The sequence below is a fragment of the Acromyrmex echinatior genome, chromosome 2, assembly GCF_024713525.1.
Source record: "Acromyrmex echinatior isolate Ae372 chromosome 2, ASM2471352v2, whole genome shotgun sequence".
NCBI lineage: Eukaryota > Metazoa > Arthropoda > Insecta > Hymenoptera > Formicidae > Acromyrmex > Acromyrmex echinatior.
Window position 1 is genome coordinate 19221908 of NC_141853.1, and position 13871 is coordinate 19235778.

Consider the following 13871-nt stretch of genomic DNA (forward strand, 5'->3'; position numbering starts at 1 on the left):
ACTTCACAACTACAGGCGAAAGGAAGACGAGCATGAAGTCGATGGTGTACGTGACTGAGACGGGGCTAGCAGCAGGTGAGACACAGAAGGAATACACGAGGAGCTCGTGGATTGAATAGAGACGGACGATCTATCCCATGGCGAGCAGGGAGACGAGGAACGAACGAAGAAGGAATCATGGAGCACAGATCGCAAAGTAGATAGGAGCGACAAAGAGAGGAACAAATGATAACGCAAAAGCGAACCGCAAAGAGCGCGAAACGGGGACGGGAGCGGAAGAATGAGAGAGAAGGAAGACGGGACAGACCGGGTATTCAAGGGACGGAAAGAGGGAAGAAACGCAAGACGGAAAGGGAGAGAGAGAGAGAGAGAGAGAGAGAGAAAGAGAGGCACGTGCACGCGGCAGCTCGTTCCGAGGTTCGCGACTCGACTGATCTGTGCGTTCGCGAAGTCGAGTAGCGCCGGTCGAGTCCTGCCTGCTGCACCGGGTCACGTACAAATCTACTGCTACATCCCACCACGTCGCGCTACCACTATCACGACGACGGGCGACGATCCACGTCGTCGTCGCGCCGCGCCGGCAACGCTATGCGTTACTACCATTACTATCTCGCGCGTACGGTGCCAACGACAGCGTCGTTCGTTCATCATCCTAGCAACATGTTCATCCGCGTTCATGTATAATATGTGCTTTAAATGGGCGTTCACAAGGAGATTTTAAGCTTTTAAGCTCTAAACCGTAGAAATTTACCAATATGAGAAGAATAATCGACTATGATTAGTCGATTATTCTCCTCACAATTTCTTACTTAGGGCTTATAGCTTAAGTGTGCCTTCCAACAAGCGATAGAAATGACACGGTGTGACACAATGGATCATTACATCCTTGTTGTTTGCCAATGTTAAACAAAGATGACATGATCACTGTGCTTATCCTCCCTGATAGTAAATAATCAGTAAATAATCGTAAAAAATGATAAAAGGCACGTGTAAGTGAAAATAAGCTACGCATTGGATAAAAGCACTTCATGTACCTTTTATTACTTTTTACATTAATTATTTACTGATTAGGAGGGACAAGCACAGTTTTCGTCCATTTTTACAAATGTTTTAAAGCAATCTCATCATTTTGTTTTATCTAAATTGTCTTTATTTATAAATGGCATGTAATAAAAATTAACGCGTTTCTCACTTCTGACGTCACGATTCAATATGGCTGTGGTGACTACTCAGAAGCCTTAAGTTCTAAGCCGTAAGAAATTTACCAATATGAGGAGAATAACCGACTGTAATTATTCTCTTCACAATTTCTTACTTAGGGCTTATAGCTCAAGTTTTAAAAATTTAAAAATTTCATTGTAGTAGACGCCACTTTAAGTGTATGCGTTGCTTACGCCAACGGTGTTACGCGCTAAGGAGGACGGCGACGAGACGAGGTGACCGCTGCTATACGCAAGCGTAGGAAGCAGATTGCAGTGTGTCTGGCGTCATTGCGTCGGGCACGTAACCGCGAAACGATTTCGATTTTAGGGTAGACAACGCGTTCCGGTCTTTTACAAATTCGCCATCCTCAACGTAACCATCCTCTTCCGATCTCTCGCCTGCTGCTGGAAAATTCCATGTACAACAACGTTCCCCGAAAACCGAGAGCAAATAGCTTCTCATCCTCCCCCGTTTCCTCCGTTTTCTTGCGACACTTCTTGTACTTTCCTGTTGTCCTTCCTGTTATCGTGTTTACACGAGAGCTTCCGAAGCTATCGCACTCATTCTCTCTCTTTCTCTCCTTTCTTCCGTTCTTATGGATTTCGTTCTAAAGATTTCTTAGTTGATTCTAAGTTGATTCTCGCTTAATGAAAATAAATCTGGAGCTAACTTAATATAAAACGTAATGTAAATAGATCGCGACACAAACGGATAAAATTAAAATGTTACCAAATCTAAATTAAAATATTTCAAATTATTAAAGCACAAGAACTGAAGAAGAAATTAAATGCAGAAGCGTTAAAATCGTTGTAAAAAAAAAAAACACCGAATTTTATCGACGTGACAGTTTACAGGTAACAGTTTGAGGCCAACGGAGTCGCGATTGCGTGTGTTTGATATCGTGTTTTCCAGCAGTCTGCTTTTGATTCTGAACTTTTTGAAGACAGTCATGCGTATACATGTGTTTGCTACTAGGACTATCGAAAGGTTAATGAATTAGTTAGCGTTTGCTTTAGCTTCGTGCCAGCCCTTGTAGATGCTCTACGTAGCGATAGCAACGCATCGACTTTAAGGACAAAATTTAATATAAGTACATAGTGATAATGTAATTAACGTAATTTTTTTCTCCTAAATAGGATATTTCGTTGATTTTTTACAATTTCTACGTTTGTGTGTGAATTTTTACTTAGCGAAAACTCGATAAAGGCAATCACTGTCGTCATTTTTCGGCTTTTAAAAGTAAATCTGCGCAATCAGGTCGCAAATTAAATTTCTGTTACGGCAAAAGTTCAATTACAGTTTACAAAAAAATTAAGTTTCTGTTATTTAATTATTTACAGATCTCTTTGTAAAAGCTAATATCGATTAAATTGTTTTTTAACCAAGATATAGTTTAAGTGCATAAAATTGTACAGACAAAATCACAGAATTAGGTCTCCTCGAAATTTTATATCTACACCATTGCAGTATTTAACATGTCGCTAAAAAACCTTTCTACTCTAAACATTCCTTTCCACTCATCATAATTTTATAAGTTAGGTGTGTTACAAGATTGAAGTAGTCTTTCGAGTTTGAGAAGTTCGACGTCGTAGCTTTAAAAGGCAATTGGGCGCGAACGAGGCATTACCGTTACTTCCCGAGTGTCGAGTCACCCTATATAGTACTGACAAAGTTTTGCTCGAATTGATGAGTTCGGGGCTCGACTGTGTTCCCTCATCGGCAACTTCCATACCTACGAACTAGCACGCGCCTTGCTCTCCATGCGCTACTTAATAACGAGCAACAACCGAGACACCCGCACCACAGCGTTTCATATCGAGAGATATTCAGCTATGTTATGCACATGAAAGAAGCGCACGGTCCTCCGAGCGACATTCCCAAGGATCGGATACGCGGTATTGTTGGCAGTCCTCATAATCGATAATTAAAGCGTTTCATCGGACGGCGTCGAAAAGACTTTTAATCGACGCTAATTATTGTGTCGCTCATAACCGACTTTGCTCGTAAATACGTGGTATATCTGTGCACGTTCTCAACTTAATATGAATCCCGAAGGTGTAATTTATGCTCACGCGAATACACCTACCTATTCTATCTACCCTACGGGATCCCTTCTCTCTTGTTCTTTCGTTCGGCTTCAATACGATTTAACGTCTCACGGCGCCGTCGGAGTTGAGGATAGAGAGAAGGTAAGAGAGAAAGAGAGAAAAAGAGAGAGAGAGAGAGAGAGAGAGAGAGAGAGAGAGAGAGACAACCTAGTGGATCTGACGGTGGCATGACGTCTAACGATACTATGAATAATTCATTATAATTAACCAGCTACGAAGCCGAGACGAATCTCCACCTTCGATCTCGTCCGATGAGGGGACCGGTGCGATCACGATCTATTTAAATCGGCGTAACTAGCCTTAACACTGGCTGCTGCGTATGAAAGACGAATGCGAGATACCACAGGATGGCAATTAAAACTTGACCGAAGGGAGTTATTATCGCGCATTACCTAGCAAAACTGATCATTTTATCGTTTATGCCCGCTGTGAATGGCACTTTTTAATTATTGCGTCAGAGGACAGAGATGCATAGAAATGTTGTGCTTTCAGGTAATATTTTACACGTAATATTTCCATTATAATATAATGGAATATAAATGCAAAGATCTTTAAATAAGGAGATTTCACGCTAGTTTCGTTTTTCTAATAGTCTTAAACTTAAACATTTATTGTAACACATATTATTTTTGTGCAATATTCTGATTGTTGTAAGCTATCATCAAGATATTTACATTTCTCACATGACAAAGCATGTTTATGCATCAAATTGTAAAATTAATTTTGTAATAAAATTACATTTTTCGTAAAAAATACATTTACTTATTTATATTTCTATTGTAGTTTTTTACAGATTCAAGAAAAAGTTTTTATCTTTTGAGTAATAATTATGTTGGACGAGAAAATAGCATTTATTTTTTATGTATTAATATAATAATATAAATGGTTAAAATATTTTTATGTTTAACATTAAAACTGCCGACGATATTATTTTGGTTTCATTAACAGTTCCAATTTTTTTCTTTCTTGCATTAAACATATCTAATACAGAAAAGAAAAAATATTGTAACAGTATTATTACAGTACAGAATATTAAAAAAAAATATATATATATAAAACAATTTTAATAATACATTAAATAGTTCTTCCTTAATCGAAAACAAGGATAAGAAATTACCAATTGTCTTCTTAGTTTTAACAAAATATCATCGGTAGTTTTAGTGTTAAACACAAAACAATTTTAATAATTTAAAATTAGTGAGTAAAAAATAAAGGCTATTTTCTCACAAGCATAATTATTACTCGATAAAAATAAAAGCATTTTGTTGTAAAAAAAAAACTAAAATAGAAATATAAACTTAAAACAATTTCAATAATTTATATTAGTAAGTAAAAAATAAAAAAGACTATTTTCTCACCTAGCATAATTATTCAATAAAAATAAAAGCTTTTTCTTGTAAAAAAAAACTAAGATAAAAGTACAAATAAAAAATATGTATAAAAAATATAAATAATATGTATGTAAATATAGTAAGTGTAGTGTATTCATGTAGAAAGTATAGCGGCGTGTTTCTGAATTTTAACCATTCAAGAGGAGTTAACATACTGTTGAGCGTAATAAAACGATAAGAACGCAGATCCTGCTATCAAAGTCCAGCTCCGAAAACAGAATATATTGTTCCGCGGTCATAATCGTTGCAATAAAGTAGCCTCCTGGATTTTATATGCGTCGCAACCATCGTACCTTCGTGAGCAAATATGCGAGGCACAGAATTCCTTCTCGTCGAACGATGTAACGATGAGAGGATCGTTTCTCGCGTGCGACAGTCAATCGCGCGATTTAACACGCTTTCACGCGTATCCGCCGTCTCTTTCTCTTTCTCTTTCTCTCGCTGTCTCTCGAACACCCGCAATATTCCAACCCGATAATAAACACTCAGTTACGATTACGTTATAGCTCGCGTCAGACCATTTTTTAACCCTTGAACGTTTTAAGATCGTTACGTTACAAAACAGAGTGATGTAAAATACAAGCTAAAAAAAATTAAAATTGGTTTTCGATGTCTTTTTTTAAAAAACATTATATCAAACAAAAAAACTGATATCAGTATCTTCAAATTTAATGAAAAACAATAGAATTTTAAATTATAAACTAACTTGTAAAGAAAAAATAGATTCAAAATTAATATTTTTATAATCGTAACAATTTTTATATCCTGTCTATATAATAATTAAAATTCATCATTTTCCTTTCTTTTTTGAGACTATTTATATATTCAGGTTTTTTTTCCTGTTTAAATCAACAAGCGTAATTTTCATGCGTTGCGTATTAAAAAGTTATTATTAATCGATCTATTATTATTTTCTATTCATTGCACCAAAAAATTGTAGTTTTTCATATTTCAAATCCTATTTGTCATGTGGAAAGAGAAATATCGATAAATCTTCTTTTTTCGTGTCTAAATTGACAATTTATTTTATCTATATCACGAAAAATTTGCGACCAAAAATATTTATACGAATGTCTGATGTATGACGTGACGAATGTACGATGAAATGCGACGAACATGCATTATTAACGACTAAGTATCAGAGATGCTCTGTCTTCGTCATTGTCAACAACAGTATGACATTGAACTAAAACAGTATGGAGAGATTTCCTAGAGGAAAAAAGACCGTCAAATTACAGTTAAAGTTAAATGGACCAATTTAGTCGGAAAACGGTGAACAACCGTGCGTGGTGTTGCTGCAATTAAAAGGGTACAGGGTGGGTGCCGACTCGAAAATGTAGTTTCGCGATAACGGAAGCATACTCGTCCGTGTGAAACTTGTTAATAGAAATGCGAGACAGTTTTCGCAAATAGGTCGTGTTGGCTCAGTGCGTGACGACGGATTGTGGGCCGGAGACACCATACGATTTGCAAACCAGAGCAGTCATTTCAGCTCGTGAGCTTTGAGCGAAGTTAGTGAGAAAGGGAATCTTTGAGCAAAGAAATCTACATAATTTTCCACCTCGCAGTCATATACTATTATAGTGTTGCATATACAAATAGATAGAAATGACAAGAGTCAGTGAATAGCTGTGCAGTAAACTAATTTCCTATATAGATATATTTGAGTTCAAACATATTGGTTTTTATATATTTAAAAATAAAAACCTGACAAATGTTTGCTCAATTTAAAAATAATCGTAACGATATATTTATTGGTGAGATCAACGTATTTTAAAAATAGAAATGGAAAATAAAATCGAATAAAATGTCAGAAAAAACTGTCTTCGAAAAATTATCCTCGTGATCTCGCAGAATAAAAGAAAGAATATTTAAATTTGTAACTGCAGTCTCTCTCTCTCTCTCTCTCTCTCTCTCTCTCTCTCTCTCTCTCTATTATTCAAAAATGAATAACTGTAAAACGTTTTTAAAAATTCTACTTAAAAGAGCATATTGAATTGAGGGCAAGAAAAATAATGGAATAATTGCACGTGAATACATTATAAATATGCTGAAAATAAAAGCTACAATTTTCCATATATAAAATAACGTTTTTTTAAATAATATTTTTGTATAATGTTTTATAATTATTAAATTTAAACGAAATTTACAAATTATATAATTTTAAAACTCTTCAAATATTTGAAAAATATGAAATTAATATAATTCCTTTTCAAAAGAAGGAAAGCAGTAATTTTTCGATAACAAAATCAATAGTGATTTCTTAATGGCTTTTTAAACAATTTCTATAACATAAATGCTTCTAATTTTTGGTGATTTTCTGATCTTAATCAATTTTATTATCAAACTATCATTGCACTGTTTCTTTTATTTAACGTTTTCAATTACTTCATTTTACTTCATATAGGATTGATCAAACTATCACTATACCCACCTTAACCCGGCGAAACGCGAGGATTTAATAGACTTCATTAGAGAGTGTTCGTGCTATCTTGCTCGACTTCATCCCCGAAGCGAACATTTGTGGACTTTATGTGCGTAAAGTGTCTAAGCTCGTTCCCACGGCACGTCTCTGTGTGATCGACTGTGCGCAAACAAGGTCGAGTCGAACGTTGGGTATGACGCGTCGCGCGGCGATATACTACGTAGTACAGAATCCAACGTAGCTGACTGCTAACGGCAACGGGCGTGTGGATCTCAGCCGATTAGGCTCGTCTCCGGATACGCACGAGCGGATCGATCGCCCCTCGGAGCCCATCAGAGCGAAGGCCAGCGGCTGCTAACAATGTGAGGTATCGCTTCATGGAGAAAGAGAGAGAGAGAGAGAGAGAGAGAGATTGCGCGCGCGAGCGATTGCGCAAATCTTACGAAACGAAACACCGGCCGCTTTTAATATTCGTGATGGAGAGCGGCAATAAAGGAGAGAAAGAGAGAGAGAAAGAGAGAAATCGGCAGCGTGAAAGGGTGCGCTCGGTCAGTCGGGGTACGTAAACTTTTCGATATGCGTGACGCAATGGAGGATAATGACCGGCTAATGGACATTCGTACTAGACGAATCAATCTTCAATTACAGCTGATGGTCGAGAAATTACCGCGAACGGAAATCGGAAGTGTCAGATAGGAGATCCGTTCTAAAACCGGCATGATGTTGATAGGCAGGCCATATCTTAATTACAAACGCGTAAAGATAATATCTACTTGTACCTGTGACAACAGAACTTTGACGTATTATTTAATAGATCTTTAACATTAGTTCCTGTTTTAAAAAATACAGAGTTATTACAAAAATTCGCTCTCTGCCATTTGATGTATTAGGTGTTGGAATTAATTCGTAGCGTTTTACAAGTGATGGGAAGTACTTTCATTAATGTATTTTTTAATGCTCATGTGAAATAAATAACATTCTTTCATTAAAAAACGCTACGAATTAATTCCAACACCTAATAGAATTTTAAATGATTGCACCGCTCTCTCTTTCAATAAAGAATTAAAATTACAAGTTCGTTAAATTGTCAATACTCTTCAAGGAAGCCGGTGTTTAGCACGTATCTTTTATAATAATATTTTTTTCTCCTTGAATTTAATGGATTTCCAAAATGTTTTCTACTTACTGAACTGGACATATATTTGTACTGTACAAATATTTTTCAGAGTTGAATCAATCTTTCTTTATTAATCTTACATACGTTCGGTTCGCCGTCTCTAACAAATTTACTACTACTACTACCTCGATCACTTGAAAAACAAACACAAGCGGTACTCAATCCCGCCAGTCACGGTAAATTTAAACAAGTATAAATAAATTATACAAATTAGTAAATGAAATAGAAGGTTTATAATTGAAAATGAAATAAATATGCCTTAACACTTTTTAGCGAGAGGTACAGTGTAATACAGTGATCATTTCATGTTTGATTAACAAACAAGGATGATTCATTGTATTACACTGTGGCATGTGTGTTTCTTCCTAGAAAGCACTTACAAGTTAAATTCAAGTTCAATTTTTTTAATTAAAAAATTAATTTCTTATTGATCGTTAAATTTTAACAGGAAATATAAAAAAAATATTGTTTTTTAGAAATAGTTTTTTTTAGATTATAATTGCATATAAAATTATATCAGAAATCCTGCATTTGTAATTATTCTTTAAAGAATAACTGAATGATGTTACTAAATCTCGAGATAAAGTCGCTCTACGTAGTTCTGTTGATGAACAATCAGGATTGCGCATCATTTACTATTTTAGTGCCTACCGGTATCTTCCTTTTCATGATCAGCGCGATAATAGCTTGTCTGACGAGAGCAAGATTGCGCATTAAAATGTTCGCATTATACGTTGTAAAAAGAAGAAAAAGTTAAATACAACCACTGCAATTAAAACTCGCTTAGTCATTTGCGTTCCTTGATCTCCGGCCGAAACTACTGAGTCACGACGTCATTCAATTACGAAAGAATTTCAAATAGAGTTATAAATATTATATTATCTTGTACAATTATAAAGGCAATCCAGTGAATATACTGCTTGTAATGCATTCGACTGCGATAAAGCATCGAACGAAGTGAAGTCAATTAAAAGTATGGTGATAAAAAGACGCGTATCGCGTTTCGTGGAGTAGAGCTTTTTACACCCGGAGGCACAAGGAAATATCGAAACACGCGAGAAGTGAAATACTCTGGTGAGTGATCCAGGCTGCACTTTGTACTCTTTGTGCCCGGATGCATAAAAAGCAGGCGAACGAAGGCGACATCAGGAGCGACGAAACGTTGATTTTCGGTTTACGGCGTTGTTTTACGGCGCTTTGTGGAGTCACTCGATGCGACTTCGCGCAGAGAGAAAAAAAAAACGCAGCAGCAAGGATTCCAGACAGTCGATTTTGAATTTCAAACGCGTTATTGAGTTCCGGCGGAGCTTTTTGACACGTCGGTGATATCTCGATCGAGATTTTGTCGTCATTCGGTTAAGTTTTAAGCCCGGCTTGTTTCGTGGAAAAATTTCATCTACAGTTTTATATCATATAATAGATACATAAAAAGAAAATATTAGTCACAATTATGATTATCTCTTTAAAAATGAAAATTGAAATCTTTTGTACATAGAGGATAAAATTAATAAAATATAAAATTAATTTTAAATGACAGATAAAATGTATTAATTTTTCTCGTTTAAGAAACGTTTTTTTTTTTTTTAATTAATGCTAGAACTGTTACAGATCACGTAGAATAGGTTTTACTTTTCACTTCCCATCGATCGAATTATTGGTAACGCAACGCGTCCAATATTCGTATTGGAGGATTCACATTCGGGAAATTAACGCGATTTCAAAGCGGAAACGTAGCACAGCTGCACATGATGTCCTTACGCGACAATACGCTTCGTTCCCGTTTAACAATTTTATTTGCGTCCACAACCGGTTTCGTAGAATGCAAATTGCTGCCGAGTGCCGAGGAGTTGCAGCAAAACGCGTAACACATCGCGCACATTTCGCTTTGTAACAAACTATAACTATGACTTCGCAAACACCGCCGTCTCTACAGATGTCAAGAATGTCCGACTATTAAGGAATGAGGAGAGTTCGCAAAACGTGCATTTTGATGTAGGTAAATAGATGTTGGTATGCCGTCATTGAGAAATAACGTAAATTTGGGTGTACATTAATCTGGATGTTACACGGAATGTACTATATTTATAGGATATAAATGAATTTCCCGGTTAAATTAATTTTACGCCCAGAACAAGAAGAGTCATAATAGACGTCTTTTTCGTTAAATTTTTCACAAGAAAGAATCAACTTGGAATTCATAAAAGAGTCATATTACGTAGAAACAGCAACGATAATCGTAATATATGTAAAAAAAAATTAGATTTACTCTTTCAAAACTCTATCTATTTCATAGATAATGAAAGGTACATAGAGAAAGTCAGAGAAAAGTACATAGAAATAGAAATTTGCAAGTACAAAGTTAAAGAATTGAATTCTTTGATGTAATCGTTTGAAACAGTCCGTAAAAATAATAATTGCTTACACAAAAATAGCAGCAATGACTGTAATATATCGAAAATTAAATTTGTTCTTTCGAAACTTTATTACATGTAGAGAAGACAAAAAGATCAGAGATAAGTATATAAAAGTAGAGATTTGCAAGTATAAAATCGAGGCGTTGAATTTCTTGATGTCATTTGAAATAGTTCATAAAAATAATGATTATTTATACAGAAACAGCAACGACCATAATATGTTGAAAATTAGAGCTCTGCTCTTTCAAAACTCTATCTATTGAATGTAGGCAATAAAAGAATCAGAAATAAGTACATAAAAATAGAAATTTGCAAGTGTAAAGTTGAGGCGTTGAGGCGTTGATTACATCCTCGAATACAATAATAACAAGATATCCTAAACAATATCGTAAACAGTCCGTAAAAATGATTGCTCCTGTACAATCATTTACGAAGAATAATATCGCACAATTCATTTTTTTCGCGCGGATACACGCGCACAAGAAAATAATCGGTTGCAAATTTCATTTATCGTCGAACGGACGATTTCACTTACGCGTCGCCCAGGCGTGATAATAAAGTAATAAGAGCGACAGCCGTCACGGGAAACATCGGTTCGCTTGTTCCCTCGACAACGTGGCGCCCATCGCTGTCAACGGTGAACCATTCGAAACTATTACGAATCATTGAATTGCAAATACCTAGCCTGTGCGTTACGAGTTGCGGTGGATTCGCGTTTAACGCGAGGTATGTCCTGATATAAGTGGCACGCGAGTTATAAAACCTCACTACGGAATTACACTAACAAAGATACATTAGAGTAGTTGAACGATTCCCCTTTGTTACGTTTGTCAGTTACGTGAAAAGGAAACATCACGTTTATATCCTTCCCTTCTCGGATAAGCTATCCCGGTTTTCATAAATCGAGATGAAAGCCGATTAATATCGATTTCCCATCTGTCACTCAATTTTAACAAACGCATTTCTAGTATTCGTGTATTTGGTCTAATTTCACGCGCATATGAAATTATATTACATGAATATGGGTTATGCGATTTTATTTGGCGAATGAGGTATGTTTGTGATGCTTGAATTTTTCTAAAAATTTTTGCACTTAAAACGAATATACAAGATGTCCCAAATGACCGCTAAATATTTCGTGTGCTGGTAGAGCGGACTAAACTGAGTTGAAAAGTCCTCTACCATTTTGCAATTTTCGCAATAGTTAAAAAGATATTGATTACTAAAATTTGCCGAATATTGGCTTTCAATAATTTTTTATTCAAATACTATCAACTTTATAGAAAAAATAGCAAGTGAGAAAAATTGTTTGTTTTTTTTTCATAGAATTTCTGAGAATTTTTTAGCACCGTATTTTCTCATGTTGATAAAAATAGTTGCCAATAAGAAAATACAATACTAAAAAGTTGATAAATTCTTAGAGCTCTATGAGAAAAAAATAAACAATTTTTGTCTCTTGTTGTTGTTCTGAAAAGTTGATAGTGTTTGAGTAAAAAATTATTAAAAACCAATATTTGGCGATTTTTAGTAATTAATATCTTGTTAATTATTGCGAAAATTATAAGATGATGAGGACTTTTCAACTGAGTTTAGTTCGCATTATATGCCAGCACACGAAATATTTGACCGTCATTCTGATACACCCTGTATATTCGGACGTTGCAAAGAAAAAAAAAGCGAAGATGCTGAGTGCAAAAAGTTCAAGCAACATGAATAGATCTTCTTTCGAGAATTTTTATCAAATTTGATTTTTTAATTTTTAATTCTTTTGTTCTAACTTTTAATTTAATTTTTATATTTTATAAACAGATTTGATCACCAGTAGAAAATTTCAATTCTACGTACAGCTAGCGTAAATTATAAAGTATTTGAAGAATAAAATGAAGATGTATATTAGTCGTACAAATTTAACTTTCCCCTTCTGCTTCGACAATAACGACGACTGAATTGATTCATTTAATGCTGTCTCTGATAAGTAATATTCTCGATTAATATTCATCGGTATTATCCTTATCTAGTCGAATAATTATCTCGGTCGTTTGAATAGCTTTTCACGCTCATTAGCGTGCTTCCTGTTCACACGGTTTATTCTGGTATAACTGTTATCGAATTTCATTGAAACCAATAATGGGTCATTATGGAACATGCGATCATAGGATATTTATTTATGTTATGATATACACTATGCAAATTGAATATATGTTTGTTGCTCTTAAACCATTAAATTATTTTTAATACATGTGATAACATGTATAACATTGCATATAATGCATTGTTGTAAATATATGACAATATAATTGCAAACAGACCAATTACTGCAGTTTATAACACAAGAGTTTAAACATTTATTAGATTTATGGAGTCACTCAATATCTATTTCTATACAAAATATTCTGATACCTATTCTCAACAATTGTACACTGAGAAAAAAATAGCCTAAATAAATATTTATTTAAATATTGCCAACTAAACATTTACTTACAATAAACAAATATTTACTTAACAAAAAGAAGTGATTATTAAATTAAATTAATATTCTTTGTAACAAAAAAACAATTTTATATTTATCAAATATTTAGTTGGTATTATTTAAATAAATATTTATTGAAATTTAGTATAATTTTTTTCTCAGTGTAAGATCAATATGTTGGAGTTAATTTGTCTTAAAAAATACCTTTACGAAGAAATTTAATTAATAATTTAATTTGTCAACATCCATCATCAAACGTATTGATGCAAAGATAAGCCTTGAATTTTTATTGATACATGAAGAAAGCTAATTAAGCAGCATGACCTATAATTATCCATATACACGATTAGAAATTGTCTAAATATTTTCGTCTAAATATTATTGTCTAAATATTTTTGTGAAAAAAAATCAATTTAAAATTGATCAAAATGTGTTGATGCTGTCGAAATATTCTGCGTATATCTGATATCAGTATATAACCAGTTAATCTGTGGAATCAATGTTGTTCGCGACGCGTCAGGAATTAGGATGGCAGGATACGCGAGAAGCGAGACCATGACTAATCGGGCCAGCCACCGTTCCATTTCTACGTGGGTAGGCTTATATATCTACCAGATCGACTTCCCCGTTTATATAAGCGCCCGTTTACATGCATTCGATTCCAAACCGACCGGCGATGCGGT

The 13871-nt window shown here is 34.7% G+C and overlaps 1 protein-coding gene across 2 annotated transcripts in view; it reads right to left on the minus strand.

Moving 5' to 3' along the window:
- The window catches only part of LOC105143536 (Histone gene-specific Epigenetic Repressor in late S phase), a 132084-nt gene that overhangs the window by 76453 nt on the left and 41760 nt on the right, over positions 1-13871 (minus strand). The window lies entirely within an intron of this gene.